The sequence below is a fragment of the Lepisosteus platostomus genome, chromosome 15 (genome assembly GCF_059453375.1).
Source record: "Lepisosteus platostomus isolate fLepPlt1 chromosome 15, fLepPlt1.hap1, whole genome shotgun sequence".
Classification (NCBI taxonomy): domain Eukaryota; kingdom Metazoa; phylum Chordata; class Actinopteri; order Semionotiformes; family Lepisosteidae; genus Lepisosteus; species Lepisosteus platostomus.
The window spans coordinates 197,127-210,000 of record NC_142625.1 but is presented as its reverse complement, the minus strand read 5'-3'; the positions used below and the strand labels follow the sequence as shown (position 1 = coordinate 210,000).

The window sequence follows — 12,874 nt, the reverse complement described above, 5'->3', positions numbered from 1 at the left end:
AACCTCCGCCAGATATAAAAGAAGCGGCAAGATATCCGCTTTCAACACCAAAACCTTCCCCCCTAGGGAGAGCGTCTGCTGTCTCCACATACCCAACTTCTGATATAGTTTGGGGAGTTTAGACTCCCAGTTCAGCCTTGCCGAATTCTCAGATTGAAACAGGACTCCCAAAACTTTGACAGGCCCTTCAGCGACTGGGAGACCCCCGACTGCCTCCCTCCTATTCTTCCAAACCCCAAAATACTTAATAGTGCACTTATTAAGATTTAAAAAAGCCCCTGTCCCAGCCGAAAAAACCTTGACAACCTCTAGCACTCTTAAAACACTATGATCTGTAACTAAAAACAAGGCGATGTCATCTGCATAGGCAGCCACTTTCACCTGGAGCCCATTACTCCCCGGCACCAACACTCCTTCAATTACCGGATCCCGTCGAAATCGTCTAAGCAAGGGTTCAATATAAAGCACGTATAGCAGGGGGGACAATGGACAGCCCTGTCTCACTCCCCGCTGAACAGACAGAAACTCCCCCAAACTACCATTAAGACAAACTCTAGCCCCCACACCACTATACAAAACCTGTAGCCAACCAATAAAAACATCCCCAAACCCCATACGCCTTAAAACCTCCCATAAAAACTCATGGTGGACTCTATCAAAAGCTTTGTTTTGGTCTAAATTGACCAAACTAAGAGGGAGCCCCCTATCCTCAACCCATTCCACCACATCCCTAATCAGTTGCAGGTTCCAACTAATCTTTCTACCCTCCACCCCACACGTCTGATCCACACCCACCACTGCACCCATCACCCGGCGTAACCGGCGTCCTAATACCCTAGCCAAAATCTTATAATCGGAGCACAATAATTGAATGGGTCTCCAATTGTCTAGATTACATTTTTCCCCTTTCTTGTAGATTAATGTGATGATCCCAGTCCTCATGGTTGCCCCAAGACCGCCACCAGCTAAAATCTCTTTAAAAACACCGAGTAACAGGGGACCCAACTGCTCCCAAAATGTGCAATAAAACTCAATGGGTAAACCATCTACCCCCGGGACTTTACCTTTTTTTGAGCCCCACACCGCTTCTTTAAGTTCAGCCTCTGTGACCTCCCCCCCAAGATCAGACCCGTCCGGAATGTTCTCGATATCCTCCAGGAATTCCTCCCAATCATCACGATTGACTGCACTCTCTGCAAAAAGCTCTTTATAATATCTTGTCCCACATGCCACCATTTCCCCCAAATCCCTTGTGATCACCCCACTTGCATCTCTTACCTCTGTAAAGAGTGCTCTTTCTTGCTTACTTCTTACAGAACCAAAAAACTGGGCCGAACATCTCTCCTGGTTTTCTAAAACTACCCCCTGCAACCGGAAGAGGAAGTCCTTAGCTTTCCTTAACCAGGCCTCCCTTAATCTAGCTTTCAACTCCGCAGCCTTTTCTGCCCGAAAGACCCCGCCCCGGTTAAAAGCTACGTATAAAGACTCCAATTCCTTCTGTAGTGCAAACAAAACACTCTTTTCCCTTAGCCTTCTCTTTTTACAATATTCCATAGAGAGCCTCGCAATGGTCTTTTTACACAGCTCCCACCACTCGGTTTTAGACGCAAAGTCAGAATATTTGCTTTTGAAACTATCAATAAAATCTGAAATTAAAACACGATACCCGACTTCTTCTAAAATGGAAATATTAAGCTTCCAATAACTGGCTTGGTAAGTTGGACCTTCTACATCAAGCGTTACCGAGAGAGTCATATGATCCGAAAACCAAACTGGGAATACTTGTTCTTTCTTGATCTTACATTTCAGTGTAATAAAAACATAGTCCAGCCGTCGACGATGACCCCTACTGTTTTGCCAAGTAAAATTTTTACTCGTCCGGCTAAACTCCTGAAAACAATCGACCAGATTAAATCGTTGAAGAAGATTTCTCAGGCCACATGCTCCTCCCCCCTGCGCGTCTGCTATGTCTATATTAAAATCTCCACCCACCACAATCTCTCTGTTGGTAAAAAACCAAGGCTCAAGATTTTTTAAGAAAGCGGCCTGCAAGGCCCTTTCTGCAGGGGCGTAAACCCCAATTATTCTTACCCTAACCCTCCACCAGCACCCGTCAACCACTAAGAGGCGGCCAGGTACCGCAGAGACCACTTCAGTCGCCTGAAACCCCGGATCTCCACATAATATCCCTAATCCCGACGAATGCACTCCTCCAATACTCCACCAAGAGGGGCCTTTCTTCCATTCTCGCGAGAATCTTACCACATCCTCCGGGTCTTTCAAATGCGCCTCCTGGATAAAACAAAAACTTGGCTTTAAATCAGCCAAATAAGTAAACACCGCCACTCTCTTTACACCATCTTTTAAACCCTGTACATTGCTTGAAATGATCTTGTGAATTCCCATTTTAACATTATTCAAAGTCAACTATCTATTCCATAAAGATCGCTAAACCCCGGACTCCCCTCAGTACTCTCTCCACTCTGATCTCCAAAAGAGACGGGAGTCATTGGTGAGACCGGAAGAAGGCTATAGCCTTGATCTATCGCAGTAACACCACTAAGTGGCAACGTCCCCCCCACGTCTGTGTCACTAGACCCTCCCGGCTCCGGTGGACCACTCAGTTGGGGTGGTTCACCATCCTGGCCCACAAAAGAGTCACCTAAAAAGGTCTCTTCAAAGTTTTGTACGGAGTTAGTCCCAAGACCTTCCTCAGTCTCAAAAACCACATCCTCAGCCGTACTCTCCACTGCTTCCTCACCGTCTTCCTCCCTTTCCACGACATCTTCCTGCCTTTTTTCCGGAGCTTGAACCTCTTCTCCTCCTGCCTCCTCTTCAACCCTGACACCCTCCTCGCCCATACTCACGGAGCTATCCGCCTCCCTGCCAGATACTTGCGATTCCTCTTCCTCTCCTGAAGATGTCAGGGCCTCTCTCTGTCTCTTTTCCTCCATCAGTGGAGCATCTTCTTCCATCACCTCCCTCCCTCTTTTCTTATCCTTTTTCTTTCTGTTGATATTTATCCATTCTGGATCCTGTGCAGTCCCTTCCTCCAGCGCCTCCTCCCCTGCAACGATAGACAAACCCTCCTCCACCGGTTCCTGATGTGTTCTTCCCTCTTTCTCCGCAGATACTCCTGGCTCCTCTCCTCCCTGCATCACCGATGTCCCTTCCCCTGGATCTGCTACAATACGGCGCAGCCCTTCCTCCAGGTGAGTATCCTCTGCCCTCCCATCCTTACACCCTGCTCCTGGATGTTCCATTCTTCTCTCTGGCCCTTCGGAGACAACTGATGCAAAACTAGCCTGTTTCCTAGGGCACATTCTATATGTGTGCCCCTGCTCTCCGCACAGGTTACAAACCATCGGGTTTACACAGTCCATCGCTATGTGCCCCACCCTGCCGCACCTCCTGCAAACCTTGCTCCTACAATCAATGGCAAAATGGTCCTTTTCCCCACATTTCCGACATGTCTTGGGCTGACCCGTATAGCTCAAATACCCTTTGTTCGACCCGATAAAAAAATTGGCTGGAGGGATCATCACTCCACCTTCTGCTGTATCACAGGATCGAAACCTCGTCATATATCTCCATTTACTAGTCCAAACATTCTCCTCATCAATAACCTTTCTTCCTTCCCCCTGGATATCCACAAACCGTCTCAAAAACGTTTTCACGTCAGCCTCAGGCACATTAGGGTTAAAAATATGTACCGTCAAGATCTTTAATTCACGAGCAAAGAGGGGCTCCACATAAAAATGATTAAGAGGCTCCCGCTCCTTCATCAGTTGGGCTTTACACCACACCCTTGTACATTCCACATCCGTTGTTAATGTAAGGTCGAAAATACATTTACCTTGAAAATCCTGCAAGGCCAAGATGTCCATCTTCTCAATTCCCAGCACCGTGTAACAAACTTCTTTCAAAAATCTTCCTCTCACCATCCATTCAGCCTGCTCCTCATGGTTCTTCAAAACAAAGCGCACCGTGCCCCTCATCTGCCCCTCACGGGACAGCGAGCGCCCGGCCGCCATTCTCGAAGGCCACTCACCCTTCGCCGCCGTCATCTGGGAGCCCCACCTTCACCCCCTGGGCTCAACCCAGGGCGATTCCAGTGGTGGCTCTGTTCTTCCTTCCGCCTCCGCTCCCTCAGATGTCTGCACGTCCTCTCCACCGGTGATGCCTTCTTCGATGTTCAGATGCTTTCCCTCCGACTCTCCTTCCCCGCCCTTCACGACCTCTGACAAGCCCTCCAGCCGCGGACAGGCCACGCACCTTTGGATCTTGGCCAAAAGGCCGAGAAGCGATGCCCACAAAGGCGCGGACCGACGCGCGGGCGTTCCGCTGGCGCACAGTGGCGCAGGCCGACTCCTCTGGAGCCCGGGACCCGCGCAGCCGCCGGCCTCCCTGCAGCCAGAGGCCTGCCGCGGGACTCTGCTCCCCCTCTCTCTTGCCTGCCCGCCTGCCTTCCTGCCAGTCCCGGGCGGGGGCCCTGCTCTTTGATCTTCTGTCAACGGCCCGACAACGACCGCAGCCGCAGGGGGCGCCAGCCGCCCGGCCTCCTTAGCTTAGGCCCCTCCCACCGGCAGCAGCTGCGCCCAACCGGCTGCAAGCGAAAGCCGAGCGCCAGCACCTGCGGGCAGAGGCAAGGGGCAGCTCTCTCTCGGGAGGGAGGGACGGGGACGCGCGCGCGCGCGCACACACGCCTGCCTGCCTGCCTGCCGAAAAAAAAGAAAGAAAAGGTGGATATACTAAGTTTTTGGGAGGGAAAACGCCCAGCTGTCGAAAGGGGCCCGCCTGCAGGGACGGGGACGGACACACACACAAGCAAGCAAGCAAGCAAGCAAGCAAGCAAGCCACGCCTGCCTCCCTGGGAAAAGGCTGAAAAACCTAAGTTTTTTGGAGGGAAAACGCACGGGAGCCGAAAAGGGGGCCGGCCTGCTTGCCCAGAGAGTCGAGACGCGGGAAAGCGCACAGAGGGAGCACGGGAACCGAGAGGGCGAGAGAGAGACAGAACACAGAGACACACAGATGGACGAGGGACGAGGGACGAGACCCGAGAAGAAGGAGCTCCAGTCCACTCCGCTTGCTTGCTCGCTCGCTCGCTCGCTCGCTCGCTCGCTAGCTAGCTAGCTAGCTAGCTACCTACCTACGTCTGTCTTTTCACCGCTGAGAGAAGGTGGTGCACCGCTCCCGGAGGCGCTGCAATACCGGGCCGATGCGTGGAGAGGACGGAGCAAGCTCCTGATCCAGCTCCCTGTTCCAAAAATCCGTTTAATATGTGGTCCCCCGATGGGGGACGTATCAGATATTAAACTGATAAGAACAGATACTACACTTGATCTTAGCCAAAAGGCCGAGAAGCGATGCCCACAAAGGCGCGGACCGACGCGCGGGCGTTCCGCTGGCGCACAGTGGCGCAGGCCGACTCCTCTGGAGCCCGGGACCCGCGCAGCCGCCGGCCTCCCTGCAGCCAGAGGCCTGCCGCGGGACTCTGCTCCCCCTCTCTCTTGCCTGCCCGCCTGCCTTCCTGCCAGTCCCGGGCGGGGGCCCTGCTCTTTGATCTTCTGTCAACGGCCCGACAACGACCGCAGCCGCAGGGGGCGCCAGCCGCCCGGCCTCCTTAGCTTAGGCCCCTCCCACCGGCAGCAGCTGCGCCCAACCGGCTGCAAGCGAAAGCCGAGCGCCAGCACCTGCGGGCAGAGGCAAGGGGCAGCTCTCTCTCGGGAGGGAGGGACGGGGACGCGCGCGCGCGCGCACACACGCCTGCCTGCCTGCCTGCCGAAAAAAAAGAAAGAAAAGGTGGATATACTAAGTTTTTGGGAGGGAAAACGCCCAGCTGTCGAAAGGGGCCCGCCTGCAGGGACGGGGACGGACACACACACAAGCAAGCAAGCAAGCAAGCAAGCAAGCAAGCCACGCCTGCCTCCCTGGGAAAAGGCTGAAAAACCTAAGTTTTTTGGAGGGAAAACGCACGGGAGCCGAAAAGGGGGCCGGCCTGCTTGCCCAGAGAGTCGAGACGCGGGAAAGCGCACAGAGGGAGCACGGGAACCGAGAGGGCGAGAGAGAGACAGAACACAGAGACACACAGATGGACGAGGGACGAGGGACGAGACCCGAGAAGAAGGAGCTCCAGTCCACTCCGCTTGCTTGCTCGCTCGCTCGCTCGCTCGCTCGCTCGCTCGCTAGCTAGCTAGCTAGCTACCTACCTACGTCTGTCTTTTCACCGCTGAGAGAAGGTGGTGCACCGCTCCCGGAGGCGCTGCAATACCGGGCCGATGCGTGGAGAGGACGGAGCAAGCTCCTGATCCAGCTCCCTGTTCCAAAAATCCGTTTAATATGTGGTCCCCCGATGGGGGACGTATCAGATATTAAACTGATAAGAACAGATACTACACTTGATCTTAGCCAAAAGGCCGAGAAGCGATGCCCACAAAGGCGCGGACCGACGCGCGGGCGTTCCGCTGGCGCACAGTGGCGCAGGCCGACTCCTCTGGAGCCCGGGACCCGCGCAGCCGCCGGCCTCCCTGCAGCCAGAGGCCTGCCGCGGGACTCTGCTCCCCCTCTCTCTTGCCTGCCCGCCTGCCTTCCTGCCAGTCCCGGGCGGGGGCCCTGCTCTTTGATCTTCTGTCAACGGCCCGACAACGACCGCAGCCGCAGGGGGCGCCAGCCGCCCGGCCTCCTTAGCTTAGGCCCCTCCCACCGGCAGCAGCTGCGCCCAACCGGCTGCAAGCGAAAGCCGAGCGCCAGCACCTGCGGGCAGAGGCAAGGGGCAGCTCTCTCTCGGGAGGGAGGGACGGGGACGCGCGCGCGCGCGCACACACGCCTGCCTGCCTGCCTGCCGAAAAAAAAGAAAGAAAAGGTGGATATACTAAGTTTTTGGGAGGGAAAACGCCCAGCTGTCGAAAGGGGCCCGCCTGCAGGGACGGGGACGGACACACACACAAGCAAGCAAGCAAGCAAGCAAGCAAGCAAGCCACGCCTGCCTCCCTGGGAAAAGGCTGAAAAACCTAAGTTTTTTGGAGGGAAAACGCACGGGAGCCGAAAAGGGGGCCGGCCTGCTTGCCCAGAGAGTCGAGACGCGGGAAAGCGCACAGAGGGAGCACGGGAACCGAGAGGGCGAGAGAGAGACAGAACACAGAGACACACAGATGGACGAGGGACGAGGGACGAGACCCGAGAAGAAGGAGCTCCAGTCCACTCCGCTTGCTTGCTCGCTCGCTCGCTCGCTCGCTCGCTCGCTCGCTAGCTAGCTAGCTAGCTACCTACCTACGTCTGTCTTTTCACCGCTGAGAGAAGGTGGTGCACCGCTCCCGGAGGCGCTGCAATACCGGGCCGATGCGTGGAGAGGACGGAGCAAGCTCCTGATCCAGCTCCCTGTTCCAAAAATCCGTTTAATATGTGGTCCCCCGATGGGGGACGTATCAGATATTAAACTGATAAGAACAGATACTACACTTGATCTTAGCCAAAAGGCCGAGAAGCGATGCCCACAAAGGCGCGGACCGACGCGCGGGCGTTCCGCTGGCGCACAGTGGCGCAGGCCGACTCCTCTGGAGCCCGGGACCCGCGCAGCCGCCGGCCTCCCTGCAGCCAGAGGCCTGCCGCGGGACTCTGCTCCCCCTCTCTCTTGCCTGCCCGCCTGCCTTCCTGCCAGTCCCGGGCGGGGGCCCTGCTCTTTGATCTTCTGTCAACGGCCCGACAACGACCGCAGCCGCAGGGGGCGCCAGCCGCCCGGCCTCCTTAGCTTAGGCCCCTCCCACCGGCAGCAGCTGCGCCCAACCGGCTGCAAGCGAAAGCCGAGCGCCAGCACCTGCGGGCAGAGGCAAGGGGCAGCTCTCTCTCGGGAGGGAGGGACGGGGACGCGCGCGCGCGCGCACACACGCCTGCCTGCCTGCCTGCCGAAAAAAAAGAAAGAAAAGGTGGATATACTAAGTTTTTGGGAGGGAAAACGCCCAGCTGTCGAAAGGGGCCCGCCTGCAGGGACGGGGACGGACACACACACAAGCAAGCAAGCAAGCAAGCAAGCAAGCAAGCCACGCCTGCCTCCCTGGGAAAAGGCTGAAAAACCTAAGTTTTTTGGAGGGAAAACGCACGGGAGCCGAAAAGGGGGCCGGCCTGCTTGCCCAGAGAGTCGAGACGCGGGAAAGCGCACAGAGGGAGCACGGGAACCGAGAGGGCGAGAGAGAGACAGAACACAGAGACACACAGATGGACGAGGGACGAGGGACGAGACCCGAGAAGAAGGAGCTCCAGTCCACTCCGCTTGCTTGCTCGCTCGCTCGCTCGCTCGCTCGCTCGCTCGCTCGCTAGCTAGCTAGCTAGCTACCTACCTACGTCTGTCTTTTCACCGCTGAGAGAAGGTGGTGCACCGCTCCCGGAGGCGCTGCAATACCGGGCCGATGCGTGGAGAGGACGGAGCAAGCTCCTGATCCAGCTCCCTGTTCCAAAAATCCGTTTAATATGTGGTCCCCCGATGGGGGACGTATCAGATATTAAACTGATAAGAACAGATACTACACTTGATCTTAGCCAAAAGGCCGAGAAGCGATGCCCACAAAGGCGCGGACCGACGCGCGGGCGTTCCGCTGGCGCACAGTGGCGCAGGCCGACTCCTCTGGAGCCCGGGACCCGCGCAGCCGCCGGCCTCCCTGCAGCCAGAGGCCTGCCGCGGGACTCTGCTCCCCCTCTCTCTTGCCTGCCCGCCTGCCTTCCTGCCAGTCCCGGGCGGGGGCCCTGCTCTTTGATCTTCTGTCAACGGCCCGACAACGACCGCAGCCGCAGGGGGCGCCAGCCGCCCGGCCTCCTTAGCTTAGGCCCCTCCCACCGGCAGCAGCTGCGCCCAACCGGCTGCAAGCGAAAGCCGAGCGCCAGCACCTGCGGGCAGAGGCAAGGGGCAGCTCTCTCTCGGGAGGGAGGGACGGGGACGCGCGCGCGCGCGCACACACGCCTGCCTGCCTGCCTGCCGAAAAAAAAGAAAGAAAAGGTGGATATACTAAGTTTTTGGGAGGGAAAACGCCCAGCTGTCGAAAGGGGCCCGCCTGCAGGGACGGGGACGGACACACACACAAGCAAGCAAGCAAGCAAGCAAGCAAGCAAGCCACGCCTGCCTCCCTGGGAAAAGGCTGAAAAACCTAAGTTTTTTGGAGGGAAAACGCACGGGAGCCGAAAAGGGGGCCGGCCTGCTTGCCCAGAGAGTCGAGACGCGGGAAAGCGCACAGAGGGAGCACGGGAACCGAGAGGGCGAGAGAGAGACAGAACACAGAGACACACAGATGGACGAGGGACGAGGGACGAGACCCGAGAAGAAGGAGCTCCAGTCCACTCCGCTTGCTTGCTCGCTCGCTCGCTCGCTCGCTCGCTCGCTCGCTAGCTAGCTAGCTAGCTACCTACCTACGTCTGTCTTTTCACCGCTGAGAGAAGGTGGTGCACCGCTCCCGGAGGCGCTGCAATACCGGGCCGATGCGTGGAGAGGACGGAGCAAGCTCCTGATCCAGCTCCCTGTTCCAAAAATCCGTTTAATATGTGGTCCCCCGATGGGGGACGTATCAGATATTAAACTGATAAGAACAGATACTACACTTGATCTTAGCCAAAAGGCCGAGAAGCGATGCCCACAAAGGCGCGGACCGACGCGCGGGCGTTCCGCTGGCGCACAGTGGCGCAGGCCGACTCCTCTGGAGCCCGGGACCCGCGCAGCCGCCGGCCTCCCTGCAGCCAGAGGCCTGCCGCGGGACTCTGCTCCCCCTCTCTCTTGCCTGCCCGCCTGCCTTCCTGCCAGTCCCGGGCGGGGGCCCTGCTCTTTGATCTTCTGTCAACGGCCCGACAACGACCGCAGCCGCAGGGGGCGCCAGCCGCCCGGCCTCCTTAGCTTAGGCCCCTCCCACCGGCAGCAGCTGCGCCCAACCGGCTGCAAGCGAAAGCCGAGCGCCAGCACCTGCGGGCAGAGGCAAGGGGCAGCTCTCTCTCGGGAGGGAGGGACGGGGACGCGCGCGCGCGCGCACACACGCCTGCCTGCCTGCCTGCCGAAAAAAAAGAAAGAAAAGGTGGATATACTAAGTTTTTGGGAGGGAAAACGCCCAGCTGTCGAAAGGGGCCCGCCTGCAGGGACGGGGACGGACACACACACAAGCAAGCAAGCAAGCAAGCAAGCAAGCAAGCCACGCCTGCCTCCCTGGGAAAAGGCTGAAAAACCTAAGTTTTTTGGAGGGAAAACGCACGGGAGCCGAAAAGGGGGCCGGCCTGCTTGCCCAGAGAGTCGAGACGCGGGAAAGCGCACAGAGGGAGCACGGGAACCGAGAGGGCGAGAGAGAGACAGAACACAGAGACACACAGATGGACGAGGGACGAGGGACGAGACCCGAGAAGAAGGAGCTCCAGTCCACTCCGCTTGCTTGCTCGCTCGCTCGCTCGCTCGCTCGCTCGCTCGCTAGCTAGCTAGCTAGCTACCTACCTACGTCTGTCTTTTCACCGCTGAGAGAAGGTGGTGCACCGCTCCCGGAGGCGCTGCAATACCGGGCCGATGCGTGGAGAGGACGGAGCAAGCTCCTGATCCAGCTCCCTGTTCCAAAAATCCGTTTAATATGTGGTCCCCCGATGGGGGACGTATCAGATATTAAACTGATAAGAACAGATTTTTTTTATGTTTTATTAGAAATCAGTACAAAACAGTGCTTTTAAAAGTTTAAACTACCCACCACCTTTAACACCACGTGATCAAGTCCTTCCATCTCTCCCGAGCGGCAGCGAAGCCCCATCGGAAGACGTCCCATCTGATTCTCCGTGCCACGTCCTTTCTGACTCGTCTCAGGATTCCTGGGACCGATCTCTCCACGCCATGCTTGACCAACGTTGCCCTCGCTTCCCAAATGTACAGCTTGGTCAAGCTGATCAGGAGCCATAAAAGAAAAGCTGCGTTCCACTTCCGGGAACCGGCCACGCCCTTCATTACCACGTTTAGCGTCAAGAGGGACCCCAGGCCTACCTGTGCGTAGTGGTGCTGGCTGGACCTCCACACCCTCTGCACGAACCCGCACTCCCAAAAGACATGATTGACTGTTTCTTCCCCTGTGCAGCCGTGCCTCGGGCACTGGCTCTGTTTTGACAATCCATGCGAGTGCATGACGGCCCTGACCGCCATTCGACCCCACACACCAAGCCAGTTTAGATCTTTGAGCCTGTTATCCAGGCCCTTTGGTTGGGCCTGCTGCCAGATGTCCTTGGGCACACCCAGGAGCGCTGGCCTATCTGTTGTCATGATTGTCCGATACATCAGTCTGTGGCTCAGCACTATCTCTCTGTCCCGTACCTCTGGGTGTGCCCTCAGCCACTGCACTGCGTGGCGGTAGTGCAGTGGGAGTCGCTCCGCCTTCGGGGTCACGTTCGTCCAGGCGGCCAGGTGTCGCATATTCGCCGCCAGCCAGAGGCTCACGAACCGGCCGCACAGGTGGGGCGGGTTGCCGTGCAGGATGACGCACAGGTTGGCGACGAAGATGCAGTCCAGCTTCACTGGGAAGTCCGGGATCCCTCTGCCTCCTTCCTCTACGGGTCTGCACATATCCGTTCGGCGGATGCGTTCATATGAGCGGCCCCAGACGAATGCGAAGATTGTCCTCACCAGCTCTCTTCTCTTTCTCACAGGTAGGGGGTACACTACCGCCAGGTGAAGTAACAAGGGCAGGATCTCCACCTTCAGCACCAGCGCCTTCCCTATCCACGTCAGGGATCGATGCTGCCAAAGGCCCAGCTTCTGCTTGGTCTTCCGGAACCTGGCCTCCCAGTTCAGTCCTGAGGGGTCCGAGGTGTGAAATAGGACCCCCAGGATTTTCACCGGGTCTGTTGTCTGCTTCAGTCCCCCGATGATCTCCGGTGCGTATGACCAGGTTCCAAAAAGCTTCACCAGGCTCTTGGCGCGATTCAGTTGGGCGCCGGTGCCTCTGGAGTAGGCCTCCACGATGTCCAACACTCTCCCCAGACTCCTGTCAGAGCTGAGGAAGAGTGTCACGTCGTCCGCGTAGGCCGCGATTTTTGCTTCCTGCCCTCCTCCACCTGGCACTTTGATTCCTACCACACCGGGATCCTTCCGTAACTGGTCCAGTAGGAGTTCCAAGAAGATGACGTACAGCAGGGGTGAGAGTGGACAGCCCTGTCGCACACCACACTTTACCGAAATCCTCCTCCCTACTGCTCCGTTGACGCTTACCCGGGATGTAGCACCATTGTAAAGTACCTCTATCCACCTGACGAAATCGTCAGGCAGTCCTTTCTTTCTCAGGAGCGCCCACAGGATCCCGTGGTGGACCCGGTCGAACGCCTTTGCCTGGTCTAAACTCACCAGCATGAGCGGCAGGCCTCTGTCCTCAACCCAGGCGATGGTGTCCCGGATCAGCTGCAGGGTCCAGCTGATCTTCCGGCCTGCCACGCCACATGTCTGGTCTGCTCCGACCAGCGCCGGCATTACCGTTCTCAGGCGGCCGCCCAGCACCCTGGCCAAGATCTTATAGTCTGTGCACAGGAGCTGGATCGGCCTCCAGTTTCCCAGGTCCGCCTTGTCTCCTCCCTTGAAGATCAGAGAAACGACGCCGGTCTTCATCGAGAGGCCCAGTTCATTGCTGTCCAGGGCCTCATTGAAAACCTTCACCAGAAAAGGCTCCAGTTGGTCCCAGAAGGTACAGTAGAATTCCGCTGGTAGGCCATCGACACCGGGGACGGTGCCCTTCTTCAATCCAAGCAATGCTGTTTTTATTTCCGCCCCCGTCACGGGCCCGACCAGCGAGGCAGAGTCGTCCACCACCTTCTCCACACCTTCCAGGAGCCTCTCCTTGATGCTGGCGTCGATCTCCTTCTCCTGAAACAAGGCTGCATAGAACCCTGT

The 12,874-nt window shown here is 57.4% G+C and overlaps 6 non-coding genes across 6 annotated transcripts; all 6 read right to left on the bottom strand.

Annotated features, from left to right (window-relative positions):
• Positions 1–5,177: 5,177 nt before the first annotated feature.
• LOC148647257 (U2 spliceosomal RNA) lies at positions 5,178–5,368 on the bottom strand. Its single transcript, XR_015927302.1, has one exon. It is a non-coding gene; the product is annotated as a U2 spliceosomal RNA (small nuclear RNA).
• An 869-nt stretch (positions 5,369–6,237) lies between these two features.
• LOC148647256 (U2 spliceosomal RNA) lies at positions 6,238–6,428 on the bottom strand. Its single transcript, XR_015927301.1, has one exon. It is a non-coding gene; the product is annotated as a U2 spliceosomal RNA (small nuclear RNA).
• Positions 6,429–7,297: 869 nt separating this feature from the next.
• On the bottom strand, positions 7,298–7,488 carry LOC148647255 (U2 spliceosomal RNA). The gene has a single exon (XR_015927300.1). It is a non-coding gene; the product is annotated as a U2 spliceosomal RNA (small nuclear RNA).
• Positions 7,489–8,361: 873 nt separating this feature from the next.
• On the bottom strand, positions 8,362–8,552 carry LOC148647254 (U2 spliceosomal RNA). The gene has a single exon (XR_015927298.1). It is a non-coding gene; the product is annotated as a U2 spliceosomal RNA (small nuclear RNA).
• An 869-nt stretch (positions 8,553–9,421) lies between these two features.
• LOC148647253 (U2 spliceosomal RNA) lies at positions 9,422–9,612 on the bottom strand. Its single transcript, XR_015927297.1, has one exon. It is a non-coding gene; the product is annotated as a U2 spliceosomal RNA (small nuclear RNA).
• An 869-nt stretch (positions 9,613–10,481) lies between these two features.
• LOC148647252 (U2 spliceosomal RNA) lies at positions 10,482–10,672 on the bottom strand. The gene has a single exon (XR_015926979.1). It is a non-coding gene; the product is annotated as a U2 spliceosomal RNA (small nuclear RNA).
• Between the last annotated feature and the right edge of the window lie 2,202 nt (positions 10,673–12,874).